The sequence below is a fragment of the Vulpes vulpes genome, chromosome 4, assembly GCF_048418805.1.
Source record: "Vulpes vulpes isolate BD-2025 chromosome 4, VulVul3, whole genome shotgun sequence".
Taxonomy (NCBI): Eukaryota; Metazoa; Chordata; class Mammalia; order Carnivora; family Canidae; genus Vulpes; species Vulpes vulpes.
The window spans coordinates 94,504,549-94,525,954 of record NC_132783.1 but is presented as its reverse complement, the minus strand read 5'-3'; the positions used below and the strand labels follow the sequence as shown (position 1 = coordinate 94,525,954).

General features: G+C 39.6%; 1 pseudogene; it reads right to left on the bottom strand.

Moving 5' to 3' along the window:
• Positions 1–17,383: 17,383 nt before the first annotated feature.
• LOC112925339 (tubulin alpha-1A chain-like) lies at positions 17,384–18,969 on the bottom strand (annotated as a pseudogene).
• Between the last annotated feature and the right edge of the window lie 2,437 nt (positions 18,970–21,406).

Genomic DNA, 21,406 nt, shown 5'->3' with positions numbered 1-21,406 from the left:
TCACTTTGTTTCTCTGCTGCACTAAATCCGCCCATTTTTTTGCTTTGCAATTTATGAAAGTTAATTCTAATCTTCTCTTCTGTCTTTGCCATTATAGAATCAATTCTTATTATTTACAATAATTATGTTCTATGAAGTTACTTCAAACACTGAATTATAAACACTGAACCATTGCTGCAAGGAAATACAGAACTATCATCTGCACGCCTCATCAACTCATCAACTCATCAATACAGAACCTTGTATTATGTGTATTTATGGTTAAAGAAACCTCCTTTAAAACATAATATTGATTTGTTACTATCAAAGTCATGACCAGCAGTACTGAAGTGTATGTATTTCTGAGGGAAATGAATCCCATGTGCATTTTCTCTCCAGAAGGTGCATTGCAGCCTTCTTGTGTTCAGGAACTCTGGACAGTGCTTCTGCACCATGCCTGGGGGAGTTGTTTTTTTTTTTTTTTTTTTTTAACATTTTTCTTTTTTTAAATTTTTTTTTTTTAATTTATTTATGATAGTCACAGAGAGAGAGAGAGAGGCAGAGACACAGGCAGAGGGAGAAACAGGCTCCATGCACCGGGAGCCTGATGTGGGATTCGATTCCGGGTCTCCAGGATCGTGCCCTGGGCCAAAGGCAGGCGTTAGACCGCTGCGCCACGCAGGGATCCCCCTGGGGGGAATTTTGGACAGCAAAATTACCAACAAAAAGCACAGAAATGCAAAAAACATGCCTCTAAATAGACTATGAAAAGGATGCTTGTGGGGATCCCTGGGTGGCTCAGTGGTTTGGCGCCTGCCTTTGGCCCAGGGCGTGATCCTGGAGTCCTGGGATCGAATCCCACATCGAGCTCCCTACATGGAGCCTGCTTCTCCCTCTGCCTCTCTCTCTCTCTCTCTCTCATGAATAAATAAATAAAATCTTAAAAAAAAAAAAAAAAAAAAAAGGGCAGCCCTGGTGGCGCAGCGGTTTAGCGCCGCCTGCAGCCCAGGGTGTGATCCTGGAGACCGAGGATCGAGTCCCACGTCGAGCTCCCTGCATGGAGCCTGCTTCACCCTCTGCCTGTGTCTCTGCCTCTCTCTCTCTCTCTCTCTCTCTCTCTCTCTGTGTGTCTCTCATGAATGAATAAATAAAGTTTTTGGAAAGGAAAGAAAAAAAAAAGATGCTTGTTTATAGTGTGAGAGCTGAAGGAAGAAATCAGAGTGTGGCTTTGTTCAGCTTCAGTTGGGAACATGAGCATTAGGAGTCCCAAATTTTTCATATCTTTGAGCATCTCCACGAATGACTGTGAAATCACCATGAGTATTGACTTTGGAGTAGAAGTACGTTTTAGAGAATAGGCAAATTCGCAGATACAGAATGGGCAAATAATGAGGATTGACTGAAAAAAAAAATGAGGATTGACTGTAGTTTTATGCTTTGTAAAACTCCTTTATCGTGTCACAGTGGTTTCAGGAAGGATTGAAAGGAAACAAGATAAGTAAGCGTATTAAATCCACCACATGTAGCTAGAAGTCTCTGAAATCCTAGTTATTTTGTGTAGGACCCACTGATACCTGCTTGTCTACAATGACATGGCAGATTTCTTCTGCCTCTTCCATCCATATTCATCCCACTAGGCTCAGCCAGGCCCAGACCCCAGCCTTCCTCAGGTAACCCAGGCCTTCAGCAAGCTGGGCTGTGCCGAACCATGCCACAACATACCAATATAATGTATAGGTTTTTAAAATATCCTGGGATTGGTGGTGTGCTAAGCTGGTTCATACTGGCTAACAAACCCAATTGCTAAATTTTCAGTAATTTTGTGAGGTCAGGGGATCCCTGGGTGGCGCAGAGGTTTGGCGCCTGCCTTTGGCCCAGGGTGCGATCCTGGAGACCCGGGATCGAATCCCACATCGGGCTCCCGGTGCATGGAGCCTGCTTCTCCCTCTGCCTATGTCTCTGCCTCTCTCTCTCTCTGTGACTATCATAAATAAATAAAAATTTAAAAAAAAATAAAATAAAAATGTTTAAAAAAATTTTGTGAGGTCATTATTAAATATAAGCATTGTTAAAAATTAAATCACATAAATTTGGAATTAAATACATTAGATTAACAGCAGAGGTAATAAGTACTGAAAACTCATCACCTCCTGATTGCTACCAATGTTCTTGAGGTTATTTATGTTTCTTTATCTGGATAGTGGGTAAGCTATGTCACGTTGTGCTACTACGCATTTTGTCCAAGTCCACATTCAGTGATATGACAATGATGGTTTAAAATCAGCAGTGCTTTTCCATTTATACCATGGAAATCAGCAAATGCTCCAAATTTGGGCTTTTTCTCCCCAGAGCGCCTGTTGTTAAACATTCATCAGCACATACCTATAGCTTGAAAAACTGTGTGGAATTGCGTAAAAATAGAAATTAACTGACTGAGGTGATGAGGAAGGAGAGTAGCTAGAACCAAAGATCCAAAGACATGCATTGGCTTCTTGGATTTAATTAGGCAGAAATAAAGAAGAAAATGAAATGAAGACTAGTAGAACTGAGTCACAGAAAAGGAATCTGGGCCCTTCTTGCAATGTATTTTGAAGAGTCTGACTGAGTTGAACTAAAAGATCTTGTACATATTGTACATGTAAAGCTAAAGCTTCTATAGTTTTAAAAAAAGATTTTATTTATTCATGAGAGACACAGAGAGAGAGGCAGGGGAGAAGCTGGGAGCCGAATGAGGGACTTAATCCCAGGACCCTGGGATCATGATCTGAGCTGAAGGCAGATGCTCAACCACTGAGCCACCAGGCATCCCTTGATTCTTAGGTTTTGTTGCAAACTCTGGTTTGGGGAGCCTGTAATACACTGTTTTTGAGGCAAGAAGAATTGCTGTCAGGTTTATATATTAAAATTTACTTCACAGACATGGTCCCTACTCGAAGTGTTAGCCCTTGGAGTAAACTGAAAGACTTCATAAAGTTACTCAGGAGATGAGGCAAAAATGCTTCCCTGGGTTGTTTGGTATAATCTTAATTAACAGAATTTTTACAAGTAATCCCATCAGATTTATTTTCCTTTCCTTTAACTGTTGCTAGTTTGTATCCAGCTTATTTTGGGTGCTATTATTGCATCTACTTTTTTCCATTCCATGGACAACATAAAACCATTCTTCTAAATTGCATTGCCTAATCTTAAATATGTGTCATCTGTGGCCCATCAGTGAATTCATTTTTTCCCAGTTGAGATATAATTCATGTAATATACAATTCACCATTTTAAAGTGTATAATTCAGTGGTTTAAAATATATTCACTATGTTGTGCAGTTGTCACCACTATCTAATTTTGAACTATTTCCGTCATATCCAAAAGAAACCCCATACCCATTAGCAGGTATATTTTCAGTTCTCTTGGACATTTCCCTACACTGGAATTGCTGGGTCATGTGGTAATTCTGTGTTTAGTGTTTTGAGGAACCGCCGATCTGCTTTCCAGTGGATTCATTTCCATTAGTTGCTTCCACTTATGTCCTTCCTTGTTCAGTTCTCCTGCAAATGTGCATCCCTTTCTGGTTGGTTGTGCCCACTGCGATGTTCTGTGAGAGAAGTGATATGTCTGACCTCCGTGAATGAGGTGCTGCTTGATGCAGCATGCAGAATAGCTGCTTTTGTTTTGTTGTGTTTGCTACTTTTTAGGAAATATTTATTTATTTATTTATTTATTTATTTATTTATTTATTTGGGGGGGGGGGTATTTATTTAAAGATTGTCATAGTCCCAGAATTGTGGTATGTGATTCCTTTGTGGCTTCTGTGTCTATTCTGCCTTCACTTTGATAAGTGGCTACATTCTCATGTTCAGCTTCTTGAGGATGAGGATGATGGTGGAAGTGATGGTGATGATGACATCAGAACTCACTAGGTGCTTTCCCTGTGTGAGGCCTTGTACCAAGAGCTTCACATACATGATTTCATTTAGTCCTTGCTACACCTCGCCTTTTACTTACTAGACCAAGGTTTAAATCGATGAAGACATTTCACATCCCTGGAAGTTGGCAGAATGGCGGGGAGGTGCTGCTGGGCTGGGGCCTCCTACTTCTTGGAAGGGTTAACCTGTGTCTACTCAAGTTTGGCCCTTTTTTTTTTTTTAGATTTCTTTTTTTTTTTTTTAATTTTTATTTATTTATGATAGTCACAGAGAGAGAGAGAGGCAGAGACACAGGCGGAGGGAGAAGCAGGCTCCATGCACCGGGAGCCTGATGTGGGATTCGATCCCAGGTCTCCAGGATCGCGCCCTGGGCCAAAGGCAGGCGCCAAACCGCTGCGCCACCCAGGGATCCCAAGTTTGGCCCTTTTGATTCCAGTTTTCCCTACTGTATTTGCAAACTGAGATCACAACCGAAACTTATATCAAATAGAAAAGAAATAAGGCCTCAGACAAAGCCACCATGTGGTTTCAAATCCTCTACCTGAAAATATACATGGGAGACAAAATGAACACAGAAGCCGGGTACAATCACCTTGTAAATTCTGTAATGTTTAAGTCTAATATCCTTCTTAAGTAGCACTAGGAAGATGATTTCCTATTTTCACTTTAGTGTGACATTTTACACATACACATCATGAACCTAGAAAAATATACACTAATGATTATTAGCTTTCAAGCCCCACGATGAAAATTCTTTCTCTCCAAGATTCATCATGATTGTAGCCTTTCATATATGCAAACTGTTGTGTGCCTCAGTGGGTCTGCCTTGCTTCACTGGTGCTGAGGGACATCACTGTTTGCTTAGTGAAGCACCATATAAGCTGTGACAGCGTTTCTCCAGATGAAAGCATGGCCACTGGTAGCATAGTAACAAGTGGCTCTGCTTTATGAAATCTAGATTTTTTTCTAAAATGCTTGTAGATTTAAAAACAATTACAGGAGTTTTAGAAATGATCTTAGGCCAGAGCATAAAAAAGGTAATTCACAAGATAAGAGAAAGAAATGGCTGACAGATAGATAAAAATCTAGTCAACCTTTAGTTCAAGAAACTGTAAACCAAAATGAGATATAAATTCTATCTATGTATTTATTATTTTTAAGAGATTTTATTTATTTATTTGAGAAAGAGAGAGAGAGCACTAGCAGGGGAAGGGGCAGAGGGAGAAGTAGACTCCCTGCTGAGTGGGGAGCCTGATGTGAGGCTGGATCCCAGGACTCTGAGATCATGACCTGAGCAGAAACCAAGAGTTGGACACTCAATCAACTGTGCCTCCCAGGTGCCCCCACTGAGTTAAAATGTCTAATTCTATGGCTATTTTGTTTTTGGATTAGTTGCTTGAATTTTCTGGCAATAATAAAACTTACTTTGCAGCATTGTTCTGGAGATTAAATAAGGCAGGCAACAGCTATAAAAATCTTAACACTTTGCCAGGTGCATCATGTATTATCAAGACATGGTAGTTATTTCTCCCCTTCACCAGATGGGCCAGGTTCAAGGTGCCTTTAAGGCCGATATAAGGATGGCACTTGTTCCCCTTTCTGCTTGTTGTTCCCAAGCTCTTGTTGTGGATCCAAGCAAACCTCACTGAGATTCTCTGCAGTCAGGGCTTTTGCTTGAACCTGCTGGTAGGATAGCAGGGACACTCAATTGTCTATGTAAGATGCATGGCCTCAAACTTAAAAGTAATCTTTACTTCTTATTTTATTTCTTATTGCTTTTCTATGAGTGAAAGTTATTTTTCAAACATTATTCTGAATGTGTAGCCAGCTATATTTAGACGATTTGAACAAAAATGTAGTTTAATTGTGCTTTCACAAATGGGTACAGATGTAGACTACAAATGAGATTGTCGAGAATTATTTTTATTACTGGTTCAGAGGAGAGGGCAGAGGACCATGATAGAGTTTAAGCTTGAGGAAAATCTGCATTACATTTACGTAGGCAAGAGTTTATTATGTCCCAACAGAATGGGTATGATTTGGGTAATTTCAGAAAATTCCCCAAAGGGACTAGAATCGTTACTCCATAGTATAAGTGAATTTGTGACTGCCTTGATTTTTCAGTTAAAATCAGTTATCTATATGCAGCCTGATCTTTTTTTTTTAATAAGAACTTTTTAAAATTTTTTTATTATTATTTATGATAGTCACAGAGAGAGAGAGAGAGGTAGAGACACAGGCAGAGGGAGAAGCAGGTTCCATGCACCGGGAGCCCGATGTGGGATTCGATCCCGGGTCTCCAGGATCGCGCCCTGGGCCAAAGGCAGGCGCTAAACCGCTGCGCCACCCAGGGATCCCTATGCAGTATGATCTTAAGCTAACAACTCCTTTCCTTCATCTGGAAGGAAATAAAACAGCATAGAGCTGGATACTAAGATGTGAATTGCAAGGAAGATGTCTGTAATTAACTTGGAAAGTACTGTTTGTGTTTAAATTCACCATAATTTTTCAAGATGAACAAATTGCACATTAGTCCAACCAAGAAGTAAGGCTCTTAACAAGTGTAAATGTACAAATGTAAATTTTTTTCCCCTGGTCTCATTTTGTAAGATGAACCTGTGAACTTTTAATTTATACATTGGTTTGAAGTAATTAGCCTCTGAATTATCTAGCTTTTGAGACATCATTATTTAGAAAAGAGATAGACCATGGAGAGCATCCTGGTTTTCTGGAATCAGCAGAAGAAAAATGATACCCTTGACAGAAAATCATCATGTTATATTGTTATATTATATTTTCAAAAGGAAAATATAACATAGTCATGTAGACATATGCTAGAGACTTGAAATATTTATAAATCTTTTTTGTTTTGCAAAAACTACAATATATTTTGTATGACTTTTTCCCCCCTAAATCATGTTGTCTGGTAGGTTTTGAGCCCCTTTTTTTTTTTTTATCTTTATAAAGTTTGGAGAGTGAAAGAGTTCAAATTCTCTCCAACCACCAGGTAATTAAATATTTTTAAAAATAGATTTTATTTATTTATTTAACAGAGAGTGAGAGCACAAATAGGCAGAGTGGCAGGCAGAGGGAGAGGGAGAAGCAGGCTTCCCGCTGATCAGAAAGCCCCGTGTGGGGCTCTATCCCAAGACCCCCGGATCATCACCTGAACCAAAGGCAGATGTATAACCAACTAAGCCACCCAGGTACCCCTAAATCTTTTAAAAATATCGTATAAACTATTGTCCATATTACATAAGTCACCTACAGAAGATTAACTAATGAGTTTTAGACAATCAAAGTGGACTATTGTCCCGGCCAAGTGTGAATTGCAAGCTACTAAAATCTCTTGGCAGGATAACAACCAGAATAACACGTAAGTGGATACATGGTAAGAAGGCGTCTGATTTTCTCTTGGCAAGGCACTGGAATGCCAAAGCTAAGCTTCTTGGCTCACTTTTCTCTGACGTTGGCTCTTTAGATACTAAGATTCTGACTGTCACTATAGACCAGGTATGTAGCTTTTTAATAAATGCTTTACACATGTACATGAATCAAAATTCACAATGTGCTGAAAAGGATAGGTGGCAGAATAAGTTTCTGTCCCATTGCTGTCTTCCAGACACAGTGCTCCCCATCTCCAGAGGCTGTCCCTGGTAAGGTTCCTTAGATGTCCTTCCAGAGATAAGCTGTGCATCAAAGGCACACGGATGCACATTCTACTTTTGTGCATATGGTTGTATAACATATACACTGAACTGCACCTGATTTTTTTTAAAAAAGGGAGATTGTGCCACCATTATATAGAGCTACCTCATTCTTTTAAAAGGCTGTTTAGTGTTCATTGCATAATATGGATGGACTTTATTTTATTTGCTACACCCCCACTGGTGGATGTTTATATGATTTCTAATCTTTTGCTAATACAAACAGAGCTGCATTGAATGAATCTATAATTCATTGTTCTGCATACATCAGCATATCTGTGGGATAGATATTTTTAGAGATAAAGTTGCTGGTCAAATGATATATGCATTTTTTATTTTGACAAATGCTGCCAAACTGCAGTACACCTTGTGTAAGTTATACACCGACTGGCAGAGTATGAGAGTGGCATGTGCTTTCTAAGTCCTAGACCTGGCCTTTGTTATAGAGGGTTGTATTTTTCTGAACCTGGCCATGGTCCAGAGCCTTTGGGCTAACTTATGTTACATTGATGACTTTCCATCTGTGATAGAGGACTCATTTTCCAACACTCTGGGACACTATTTTATTCCAACCATTTGAATGCATTGCTTACAGCCTTAATAGGAAATAGGCATATTTCTGTGCTTCCTCATAGATGAGGGGATCAGGGGAGGTGCTCTGCTTGAATTGAAAGCCCTTGAATTTTAGTAATGTGAAGGCATTGGAGAGGTTAGTTTATTTTCCTTGATTTGAAAATCACCATAGGAGGGAATCATCTCAACCTTTAATAAAGAAACAAACTGAAGCTTTGAACTTTATTTTTTTTAAAGATAAATTTATTTATTTATTTATTTTTAAAAGCTTTTATTTATTCATGAGAGACACAGAGAGAGAGAGGCAGAGACACAGGCAGAGGGAGAAGCAGGTTCCCTCCTGGGAGCCCCATGCAGGACTCTATTCTGGTATGCCAGGATCACGCCCTGAGCCAAAGGCAGACACTCAACCAAAGGGCCACCCAGTTGTCCCTAAAGATAAATGTATTTATTTATTTGAGAAAGAGAGTGAGCAGGGGGAGAGGCAGATGGAAAGGGAGAGGCCGATTCCCCACTGAGCAGGGAGCCCAATGTGGGGCTCCATCCCAGGACCTGTGATGAAAGGGGACACTTAACTGACTGAGCCACCCATGCACCCCTGAAGTTTTGACCTTTAAAGCTGAAGTGTTGGCGGTGGTGTCTCACTGTTGTCACTTCATCAGTGAGCCACTATTCTGCTAAACAGACATCACATGCTCACCCCAGGGTCTAGCTCCCTGCCATCTTTGGGGGGGAGCTACATCCCTGCCCCCCTACTGCTTCCTTCCCTTCACTTCTTCACCTGCATTTCCTCTCCTTCTTATCCAAACAGCTTTTTCTGACACCTGTTGGAACTTTATCACTTTTCCCTAAGCCATATCACTTCTCCCTAAGCCACTATCATAACACAGCAGGTCCAGGCAAGAACCAGGGCAAACTCTCTTTGATTTTCATATCTATAGATCTCCCTCCTGTGCTTGCTGCTTTATAATCTGTGACGCAGTTTGTATTCCAAACTTCTAAAACATAAAGAGCCCTTTTTGTTCAGTTATGTAAAGCACCCAGTTCACAATGCTATATTTTAATCCTAATTTATATTTTAAAATATAAATACATACATATTTTAGAATTATGGTTCTGCATGCAATTTGAGTGCATGTAATTCAACAAACCCACCCTAAGTGCTTGAATTTAGTCAAGTAAGGATAGTTTTTTTCTTCTTTGTTTTAAGTCTACTTCCTGATTCCAAGTAGTAGAAAAAAGAATAAATTATTTTAACTTAAACAGATTTATAACTATAAGGTTATGATGGTATTTCTGTGGGCTGTTTCCCCAGTACAGGGTTCACTAATCCTGAACATGGACTTAAATGTTGTGGCCATGTATACTTGCTTCCATTGGCATGATCTGTCCAGGTGAACAAAATGGGGAGCTACCAAGGATGCTGGCATTATTGCTATTTGGTACCAATGGCTGTTTGGTACCATTCCATACGACATCTGTCTCCATGGACTAAGGAATTGCCTTAGCCACATTCATGATGCCTAGAACAGTGCTACTCAGGGAAGCACCCACAGTGCTTTTCTTACCTGACTGCAACAAAGTAAGCACAGGAATTGGAAAAAAGGTGTTCAGAAACTTATGTCAAACTGACAGAGTTGAATCTAATTTTTTTAATTGAGGTTATATTTTTTCTATGTCCTTTTAAAATCTATTTTTCCTCCTGAACACTTGTTATTTTATTTTGCAAAATATGAATCTGTCACAGATTAGGTTTTCAAAAATAATCTAGAAAATTCCTCAAATTTTAGTCTAGCTTGTAAGGCAGATGCATTGCTCTGAAAGTTGTTGCCTTGGCTTGCTTTCCTAGTATGACAAGTGTGATATCCTCATGTAAAACTTCAGGAAATGAGACACAATGACAAAATTCCTCGCCTGTGGCTGCTATGCATACCAAAATTAAATCTTTCCCTTCTCATTTCTGTCATCAGACTGTGAGGCCTCATTTGTTTTTCATGTTATATTTTAATTAGAATATGAGAGAATGAATGGAATAAGAGAAAAGTAGTCATGAAAAGAACATTGCATTTTCTTATCCTTCAAAGAAAAGTGCAATAACATTTCCTCCCATATTATTTTTCCTTTAGTGCCAGTTTCTAGACTAAAGTACTTTGGAAGATATTTACAAGAATTTTTTAAAAGATTTTATTTATTTTATTCATGAGAGACACACACAGAGAGAGGCAGAGACATAGGTAGAGGGAGTAGCAGGCTCCCTGCAGGGAGCCTGATGCGGAACTTGATCCCAGGACCCCAGGATCACAACCTGAGCCAAAGGCAGACACTCAACCACTGAACCACCCAGGTATCCTGGAGAATTTTAACACAGAATTTGTGCTCAGAAAAAGTTTTCTGTGTGCTGGATTTTTTAAAATGCTGGTGGAGAGTATATAAAGTAAATTTGGGGAAATTTGCAGGTGTTACAATGTCAGCTTCAGGGAGAGGTTTGGGTTTCTGTCCCGGCCAACGAATGACCTAAGAGACAGAATAAACATTGACGATGTTGCCTGTTCTTTTTTTTTTAAAGATGTTATTTATCTTAGAAAAACCACCACCTTAAAATATTATTTATTTATTTATCTGAGAGAGAGAGAGAGAGAGAGATAGTGTGAGTGAGTGTTGGTTGGGGGGGTGGCGATTAGGGGAGGAGGGGCAGAGAAAGAATCCCAAGCCAACTGTGCTGAGCCCAATGTGGGACTTTATCTCATGACCATGAGCATGACCCCGAGATCATGACCTGAACCAAAACCAAGAGTCAGAGGCTTAACTGACTGAGCCACCCAGGTGCCCTAATAACAACATCACATGTTCTGAGTGACAACATTCACCTATATGGCAAGCATTTAGCTGTGTGAGCAGAGTCAGGTCAGTGTCAAGTACACATTTGGAGCCTATTATAAAAAATGTATTAGCCTTGGTTATTTGACTGAAGAGCACTTGATGAAAATTTTTGCTTTATTTTCTACTACCACCTCCAGCCATTCCTCTTTTACACTGCAAAAAATAGAGTTACAAGTTTATCACTGATAGCAGGCTGTGAGTCCTTTGTATATTAAAGACATGTAATATGAATCTTTCTGCCTTGATGAAAAAATGTGGGTGCAATTGTCTTTTTATAATTATGGTATTTTGTGTGTGGTGTAATTTCCCCATGAAAGTGTGACCTAAAATGATCTGAAAGGATAAGTATTCTGGAAGTGTTGTTAAAATACACTTAGAAATAATTTTTAAAAAGTGGCATGCTTGTCCAAATCTTACTGCTCCCAAACTTAAATCTCTGCAGTCTTTTCCAATATCCTCTCATTCTGTATCTTTCAGATGTGACTGTCTTGCCTAATTTTTGGATCTGGGAGGAACATTAGTATTATTAAGAACCACTTACCTGTTTGTCATACTGACCACTATTACTAGTGTATTCAATTAGTAAGGATTTACTGAGTGCTTACTTCGAGGTTCTCTGTCACTGAGATCACAGGAGAGGTGCCCTTTGTTATTCATTCATCCACCAACCTGTTTAACTACCTGCTGTGAACCAAGCATGGTGCCAGGAGCTTGGGACAGGCCTCATCTTAGAAGGAACTGATAGACTTTGTAAAACGGAGATATCTTTTAAAGGTATGATGAGGATAAAATGAAATAATGTTTCTAAAGTACTGGAAACAGATACTCTAAATGAGTATTTTCCCCCAGGAATGGCAGAGATTGCTTTTAAGAAGTTTTTGCAAATCATTGTGCAGATAAACTGAATCTTGCTTAGTATTAAATGCTAATTTACTGATTAAAAATAATCGAAGGGGCAAACACATTAAAATATTTTCTTCTTCTGGAATATAGAAAACAGCAAATTGAGAGATTTCCAAAACAACAAACAGTAAGAGGATTAGAAATCGATCACATGTGAAAGAATTACAGAAGATCTTTTAAAAATATATGTAAAAGTAAAACTTTGTTTGCCTATGCTTTCTTCCTGAATGTTGGCTTTTAATCACTCTCGACATTTTACCTGGAGAAGGCGGACCTTCATGTCAGTGGCTGATCTTAGCTATTCATTATTTCCATGAACTCTCAGGAAGTTCATTCTGAACATCAAAAAGAATTAAAATCACAGTAACTCAAGTCTAAGAAGACAAAGCTGATGCTTCCTCTGGAAACATACACCTCCTTCCACCTGCCCCCTAAAGTCTGATAAATCTTTCAACTAATTTTTTTTTTTTGTCAGTTGTAGTGGATTCAACATGAATTTGAATCTGACTGGATTTCCTTTTGCAAAAAGCAGGCATTTGTGATTTATTTGGTTTGTGTGTCTTCTGAATAGGAGGGATGCCAAAATTGGAAAATCAGCTGCAAAGAAAACCTACAGATTTATGACACAACGTTTTTTTTTTTTTTATATTCAGGGGAAATGCCTCCAGTTTCATAATTCTTTCTTTACCTAGAAGTAATAACTGACATTTGTAACAATTTCCTTGCTTGACTCATGCTATTGCCTGAAGCTTTTTGAGGATATTGTACTCTATTTTATTTTCCTAGTGCTATTCAATAGAACTTTTTGCTATGATGGAAATGTTCTATCTCTGTGTATTGCAGGGTGGTAACGACTAGCCACATGTGGCTTCTGAGCATTTGAAATGTGGCTATTGAACTTGTGTAAATGAGAAAATGAATTTTTAATTGTATTTAGTTTTAATTAATTTAAATGTAAACTTAAATAGCCACCTAATGTGTAGTGACTACCATATTGAACAGTGCAATTCAGGACCATAAATATTAATTCACAAGAGTTAAAACAGGTTTCAGCATAGACAATATTGAGGAGATTGGTAGTTGGAGATTCTGGTTTTGCAAATTTTTTTTTTTTTGATGGTGGGAGGGGGCAGAGGGAAAAGGAGAGAGTGAATCTTAAGCAGACAACTCCATGCTCAGCATGGAGCCCAGTGGGGCTTGATCTCACAACCCTGAGATCATGACCTGAGCTGAAATCAAGAGTCAGACACTTAACTGACTGAGCTCCTCAAGTGACCTTGGTTTTGCAAAAAGTTTTATCTTAATATTCCATTGGTTGTCTTGATCTCAGCTCAGGTCTTGGTCTCAGGGTCATGAGTTCAAGCCCTGAGTTGGGCTCCATGCTGGGTGAAGAGTTTTAAAAAAAATTCCATTGGTTGTGAAATTTCAAAGAAAAATTTTTGAATTTTTTAAATAAATTAGATACAGTGTTTCTTCTTTCAATCTTGATTTTTGTTTTATCTTTCCTGTTTTTCCATATTCTTTTCAAGTTGGTAATCTTAATTAAAAGCATTTTTCAGATATAAGAAAAATAAGGCCAACAGCTTCATCATTTCTAGCTGTATGTTCTTATGAGAGAAAGAGACAGATGAGAGAGAGAAAGAGAGAGAGAGAGAGAGAATGAATAGTATGCTCGAATTTGAGTGGGCCTTATCCTTAAATGTTTGTTACTTTGGCTGACTTGGCTTTAAGATAATAATGGGAAGTTGGGGCAGTTGGGTGGCTCATTTGGGTGAGCATCTGCCTTTGGCTCAGGTCATGATCTCAGACTCCTGGGATCAAGCCCCACATTGGGGTCTCTGCTTAGCGGGGAGTCTGCGTCTCCCTCTCCCTCTACTTGTGCTCTCTCACTCACTCTCTCTCAAATAAATAAATAAAATCTTTTAAAAAATCATAATGGGAAGTCCAAGATGATTTCACTTAGTTTCTTAGGATTCATGTCGTATGCCATTTTGTTTGCTATGGCATTTCTTTTTCCTTCATGGCGTTTCACGATCTCATTCCATTTGTTCACAAACTATAACTGACACTTTCAAAAATTTTTAATTAAAAATATATCCTAATTGACATATAATTGACATACAGTGTTATATTAGTTTCGGGTCTGCAATATAGTGATTCAACAATTTCATACATTACTCAATGCTCATAACAAGGAGTGTACTCTTAATCCTCTTCACCTATTTCACTCATCCTCCTACCCACCTCCCCTCTGGTGACCATTTTGTTCTTTGCATTTAAGTCTGTTTTTGTTTGCTTGTTCATTGGTTTTGTTTCTTGAATTCCACTTATGAGTGAAACATGTGATATTTGTCTTTGACTGACTTATTTCACTTAGCAATATACCCTCTAGGTCTATCCGTGTTGTTGCAAATGGCAAGATTTCATTCTTTTTTATGGCCAAGTGATATTCCATCTTCTTTATCCATTCATCTATTGATGGATTCTTGGGTTGCTTCCATAATTTGGCTATTGTAAATAATGCTGCAATAAACATAGGGGTGCATATATCTTTTCAAATTAATGTTTTATTTTCTTTGGATAAATAGCCAGTAGTGGTATTACTGAATCATATGGTATTTCTATTTTTAATTTTTTTTTTATTTATTTATGATAGTCACAGAGAGAGAGAGAGGCAGAGACACAGGCAGAGGGAGAAGCAGGCTCCATGCACCGGGAGCCCGACGTGGGATTCGATCCCGGGTCTCCAGGATCGCGCCCTGGGCCAAAGGCAGGCGCCAAACCGCTGCGCCACCCAGGGATCCCTATTTTTAATTTTTTTAGGAAACTCCATGCTGTTTTCTACAGTGGCTTCCCCAATTTGCATTCCTAATAACAGTGCACAAAGATTTCTTTCTCAATATCCTCTCCAGTACTTGTTATTTCTTGTCTTTTTGATTCTAGCCATTCTGACAGTTATGAGGTCATATCTCACTGTGGTTTTGATTTGCATTTCCCTGATGATTAGGGATGTTGAGTGTCATTTCATGTGTCTGTATATCTTCTTTGGAAAATTCCTCTGCCCAGTTTTAAAGTGGATTGTTTGTACAACTAATCTTTTTTTTAAAAAAATAAAGATTGAATTTTTAAAAGGAGCCAGGATGCATTTTTCCATAGCAGTGTCTTTTTGCCTTCCTCTTTAACACCAAAGCACCATTTTATTTTAAGTAATCTCCACACCCAACATGAGTTTCAAACTCACAACCCCACGAGCGAGAGTTGGCATGCTATTCTGACTGAGCCAGCCAGGTGCCCCCCAAAAGCAACATTTTAAATTGTAGAACATGTCGGTGCCCCTAAATAAAGTTTGTTGATTAACTGAAGCCTGTATTTGCCAATTTACCTTCTTCATATATATGAAGTTTCAATTAAATGGAATATTTCCAATAAGGGGTTGATCAAAAACAAATGAAAAAATCATTCGTACACTCATCACTTATTTATGATTACCTAGTATATGCCAGGTTCTGTTCTTGGTATTGGGAATGTAACAGTGAACAAAACAGACAAAATTCTCCACCCTCATGGAGCTTAAATTCTAGCAGAATCTTTTTTGTTTCCACTTCCATAGATATTTTTTCTAAAATATCTATTTCCCTTCATCTTGCAGGTACATAAATTATCACAATCTAGTGTGCTTGTTTAGTTGGTTTTGATTACTAAGATTTCTGAGTTGCCTTAAAGCTCTCATTCCTCAGTATTGTTGGTGTAGAACCAAAATTCTACTCTGATGCACTTAAGGAGCCCTTTAGCAAATACTAGCATCAGCTGCCTAACCTGCCCCATCCTGATGTAGTTTGTCAGCCATGGGGCATGAGCTTTAGTTTGTTTTAACGACCCCAGGTGGATGACCCCAGGTGATTACGATGTGCTGCCAGAGTTGAATACTACCAGCATAGAAAGCCTTGAGGGATATATACCAGAAGATATTTTAAGACTTAATGATACCAACTTGTTTTGTTTTGATTTGTGAGTGCAAATTAAAATATACAAGAAGCAATGAAGAAATGGAATTGAAGGTTCTTTTTATCTAAAATCTAGCATTTTATTTACCTACTCATTTCTTTAGCACTTATTATATTTCAGGTGTTAGGGTTTTGAAGATTAATAAAGAATGAGCCCTGTTCTCTATGAATTTAAATCTAGTAGGGAAGTTCAGAAACTTTTCTGTAAAGGGCCATATAGTAAATATTTTTTATTTTATGAGCCATATAGTCTCTGTCATAACTATTCAACTCTACTGTTGTAGTGAGAAAGCAGCCATTGGCAATCCATAGACAAATGGGTGTGCCTGCATTCCAATAAACTTGATTTATAAGAACAGGCAATGGTCTGGATTTGGCTGCAGGCCTTAGTTGCCAACCTCTGGGCTAGTGGAAGAAAGAGAAAATAAATTGGTAATTACTGTAGAGTGAAGTGTATGATCAAAGTGAGCACAGGTACTTCAGTAACACAGAGAAGGGGATGAATAGGATGGGGTCTTACCTGAAAGACTCAAGAAATGTTCTGAAGGAGATGCTGTTCAAGTGGATTATAAAGCATGGATTGGAGTTTAAAGAAAAGGAAAGGAAAGGATACTCTTAGATAGAGAGATAAACGTGCAAAGGATGGGCATGTAAAACAGTACTGCCTCTTCTGGAAACTCAGAAATCCAGTGGGGCTAGAACTCAGGTTGCCTACTTGGGCAGGAAGATGTGGCTAAGAGAGCAGCTGGGCCATATTCTCATGGTCCTTGGCTAGACATGAGAAACATTGGGTTTGGAGCTGAAAGTCTTAGGCAGGGAGCACATAAAGGATTTTAAGCAGACAGGAGTAATTTATTGGACCCCTGTTGGGAAGGAAGAGATGCAGTAACTGTACTACTGTGGTAAACCAGATGGAAAATGATGAGTGGCAAACGTTTGCAGCATGGGATACATATGAGCACCATTTAGACTACAGAATCTCTCATCTTGGTGACTGCTTGCATGTGAGGATAAATGAGAAAGAAACATCTCAGACAATTTCTAGATTTCTGGCTTGGGTGACCAGATGGCATAATCTATGTAGATGGGAGGAGTAAACTTGGGGAGAGGTAAAGATCATGAATTCAATTCAGGACTGAGTTCAGGATAAATGTAGGAAACTGAAATGTAAGCTTCCCAGTAGAAAACAAACCGCTACTTAATTGGACATGGAGATTCGGTGGGAGTCAGCGTGCATAATGATGGATAAGGCCATATATTTAGATTAGGTCACCCACCAAGAGCCTGTAAAGTGACAAAACAGACAGTAATGGACAAGGCCTTGGGTAATACGCATATTGGAATCCAAATTCTGAAGAAGCAGTCAAATTGAGGTAAGGAGGAAACTGGAAGACAGGGCTGTTACCCAGGCTGAGGGGAGGTTTTTTTTTTTTTTTTTTTAAGACAGGGAATACTTTATTCAAACCCATCAGAGAAATGGACAGCTTGGGTCTGTAACAAAGCGTTGTGTTTTAAAGCATAGGTCAGTAATTGTATATGAGAGTATACACTGCTACATACAAATTAACTGATCAGAGCACAACTTTTCAATGTTCAAAACAGAATAAGCTTCCCTGTAAAAGCAGCACCTTTGTGACATTTTTAACTTTAGTATTCCTCTCCTTCTTCTTCACCCTCTCCTTCAACAGAATCCACACCAACCTCCTCATAATCCTTCTCCAGGGCAGCCATGTCCTCACGGGCCTCAGAAAACTCTCCTTCCTCCATGCCCTCACCCACATACCAGTGAACAAAGGCACGCTTGGCATACATCAGGTCAAACTTGTGGTCCAGGCGAGCCCAGGCCTCAGCAATGGCTGTGGTATTGCTCAGCATGCACACAGCTCACTGTACTTTGGCCAGGTCTCCACCGGGTACCACAGTGGGAGGCTGGTAGTTAATGCCCACTTTGAAGCCAGTGGGGCACCAGTCCACAAACTGGATGGTACGCTTGTTCTTGATGGTGGCAATGGCAGCATTGACATCTTTGGGAACCACATCACCATGGTACAACAGGCAGCAAGCCATGTATTTACCATGGCGAGGGTCACATTTCACCATCTGGTTGGCTGGCTCAAAGCATGCATTGGTGATCTCTGCTACAGAAAGCTGTTCATGGCAGGCTTTCTCAGCAGAGATAACAGGGGCATATGTGGCCAGAGGGAAGTGGATGCGGGGATAGGGCACCAGGTTGGTCTGGAACTCTGTCAGATCCACATTCAGGGCTCCATCAAATCTGAGGGAAGCAGTGGTGGAGGACACAATTTGACCTATCAACCTGTTTAGATTAGTGTTGAATATCGAGGTTTCTACGACAGATGTCATAGATGGCCTCGTTGTCTTCCATGAAGGCACAATCAGAGTGCTCCAGGGTGGTGTGGGTAGTGAGGATGGAGTTGCAGGGCTCTACTACAGCTGTGGACACCTGGAGGCAGGGTAGATGGAGAACTCTAGCTTGGACTTCTTGCCATAATCGACAGAGAGACGTTCCATCAGCAGGGAGGTGAACCCAGAACCGGTTCCCCCTCCAAAGCTGTGGAAAACCAAGAAGCCCTGAAGACCTGTGCACTGGTCAGCCAGTTTCCGAATTCGGTCCAAGACAAGGTCAATGATCTCCTTGCCAATGGTGTAGTGCCCTCGGGCATAGTTATTGGCAGCATCTTCCTTGCCTGTGATGAGCTGCTCAGGGTGGAAGAGCTGGCGGTAGGTGCCAGTGCAAACTTCATCAATGACTGTGGGCTCCAGGTCTACAAACACTGCCCTGGGCACATGCTTGCCAGCGCCCGTCTCACTGAAGAAGGTGTTGAAGGAGTCATCTCCTCCCCCATTGGTCTTGTCACTTGGCATCTGGCCATCGGGCTGAATGCTGTGTTCCAGGCAATAGAGCTCCCAGCAGGCATTGCCGATCTGGACACCTGCCTGGCCAACATGGATCGAGATACACTCACGCATGGTTGCTGCTTGGCAGCTGCTGGGCGGATGGCCTGAGGGGAGTTTTGTGAAGGCTGCAAGCAGAGCTAAGAAAAGTGTTTCTGAGGTTCTGTGGTATGAATACTTTGCAGAGAAGGCAAGTGAGGACATAGAGACGGGGAATTAGACTACGCGGAACCTTAGCTGAAATGTGGGCAGCTCAAACACTGCTGCTGGGGCTATCAATTGGCTATAAATGTTTCTAAAGGGATGTTTGGAATACTGTATTGAGAAATTTGACCGCTTAACAACAACTAATTCCACTTGTAGAAAATCATGCCAGGAAAAATAATCAGATGCCCTGTAATTGGTAACGATGAACAAAATGTCCAAAATGACATTTAGATCATCTCATTTGATTGATTCCAAGAGACATACCCTATAAATGCTTACTGATATGAATGACATGGTTCATTTTAATTGTTTTACCCTTTAACCCTGGCCTTAGACCAAATTTGTTTTGTTTGAATTAGCTTTTTATGTGTTAGATTTTTTTAAAATAAGAAATATTTAAAATACTGAAGGGCAGCCCTGGTGGCCCGGCAGTTTAGCGCCACCTTCAGCTGGGGGTGTGATCCTGGAGACCCAGGATTGAGTCCCATGTCAGGCACCCTGCATGGAGCCTGCTTCTCCCTCTGCCTGTGTCTCTGACTCTCTCTCTCTCTCTCTCTCTCTCTCATAAATAAATAAAATCTTAAAAAATAAAATAAAATACTGAACATTACAGAGTATATAAGGAACACACATGTACCCATGACCCAGACTGAAAAGATGTTCACATTGTGTCATATCTGCCTATGATTTTTTAATATGACAAATCCATGTTAAAATCCCTTTTAATACTCTTCCCCAGTCCTGTTCCCCTCTCTCCCTCTCCAGTTGATATTTATGCTTCCTGGTTTTGTTTTTATTACTTGCCTATGTATAAATCCATTTATAAATTATAGTATAGTTTTACATATTTCTAAACTTTAGTTAGGTGCTGCTACTGTTCATATTATTCTTCAATTTGAAGTTTTCACTCAACACTCTTTGAGATTTATTTATGATCCTATATTGCACCTATATGTCTTTCAAAAACTTCATTCTATAGTGTTTTGTTACCTGATAAAACCTCAATTTATATATTCATTCTCTGTTGGTAGGCACTAATTCCTGCACACCTGTGTTCTTGAGTTCCTCACTTATTAAAAGGAGCTAATAAGAGTATAGACCTTATGGGGGGTGGTTTAAGGATTATGTTAATATATGTAACACACTAGCTCAGACCCCAAAACACAATAAGCATACAATGAACATTAGCTATTCTTATCAGTATGACCATTAATATTGTTATTTTTTTCATTAATATTGTTATTAAGCTCTTTCCAAATCTTTGTTGTGACAGATATTGTGTATTTCTCCTTGTATTCATGCATAAGTTTCTTTCTTTCTTTCTTTCTTTTTTTTTTTATTCATAGAGACACACACAGAGAGAGAGGCAGAGACACAGGTAGAGGGAGAAGCAGGCTCCATGCAGAGAGCCCGACATGGGACTTGATCCAGGGTCTCCAGGATCATGCCCTGGGCTGCAGGCTGCACTAAACCGCTGCACCACCAGGGCCGCCCCATAAGTTTCTTTTTATTCATTATTTTTATTTTTTAAAATTAAAAAAAATTTTTTTAAAGAGTATTTATTCCTTTGAGAGAGAGCAAGCATGAGTTGGGGGGGAGAGGCAAAAAGGCAAGGAAGAAGCAGAGTCCGCACTGAACAGGGAGCTCGACATGGGGCTTGACCCCTGGACCCCAAGATGGTGACCAGAGCTGAAGGCAGATGCCTAGCTAACTGAGCCACCCAGGCACCCCCAAGCATAAGTTTCTTTAGCATATACAACTAAAAGTTGATTTTCTGGTTGAAATGTGTGTTTGACTCTACTGTTTTGGATGTTACCCATATCATTTCTAAAGAGATGGTACCAGTTTTTCTTCCACCTATGGCACATGAAAGTGTCTTATTCCTTGCCAATACTTGGTATTGTCAGACTGTCATTTCTGCCAATCCACTTGGTATTGAAATGGTATCCCACTGTTTGTTTTAATTTGCATTTTTCTTGTGTGTACTGAGGTTGAGATAAGAATCTTTCACATCTTTTTTTGACCATTCAGGTTTTCTTTCACATTAATTTTCTGCTCATTTTTCAGTTGGGTTGTTATCTTTCTCTTTTGCATTGTAAGAATTTGTTATATATTTAAATGCCAATCTTTTGTCTGTCATGTCTTGAATTAATGACTTATTTGGTTTTTTAAAATTTGAAAACATTACTTTTATCAAAGCACTTGGTGCACAAGGTAAAAAAACAAAAACAAAAACAAAAACAAATAAAATGGTATAAAAGAGTGACAAAACACAAGCCTCCTGCCCTGCCTCCCTCCTCATGCCCATGCCCACTTCTC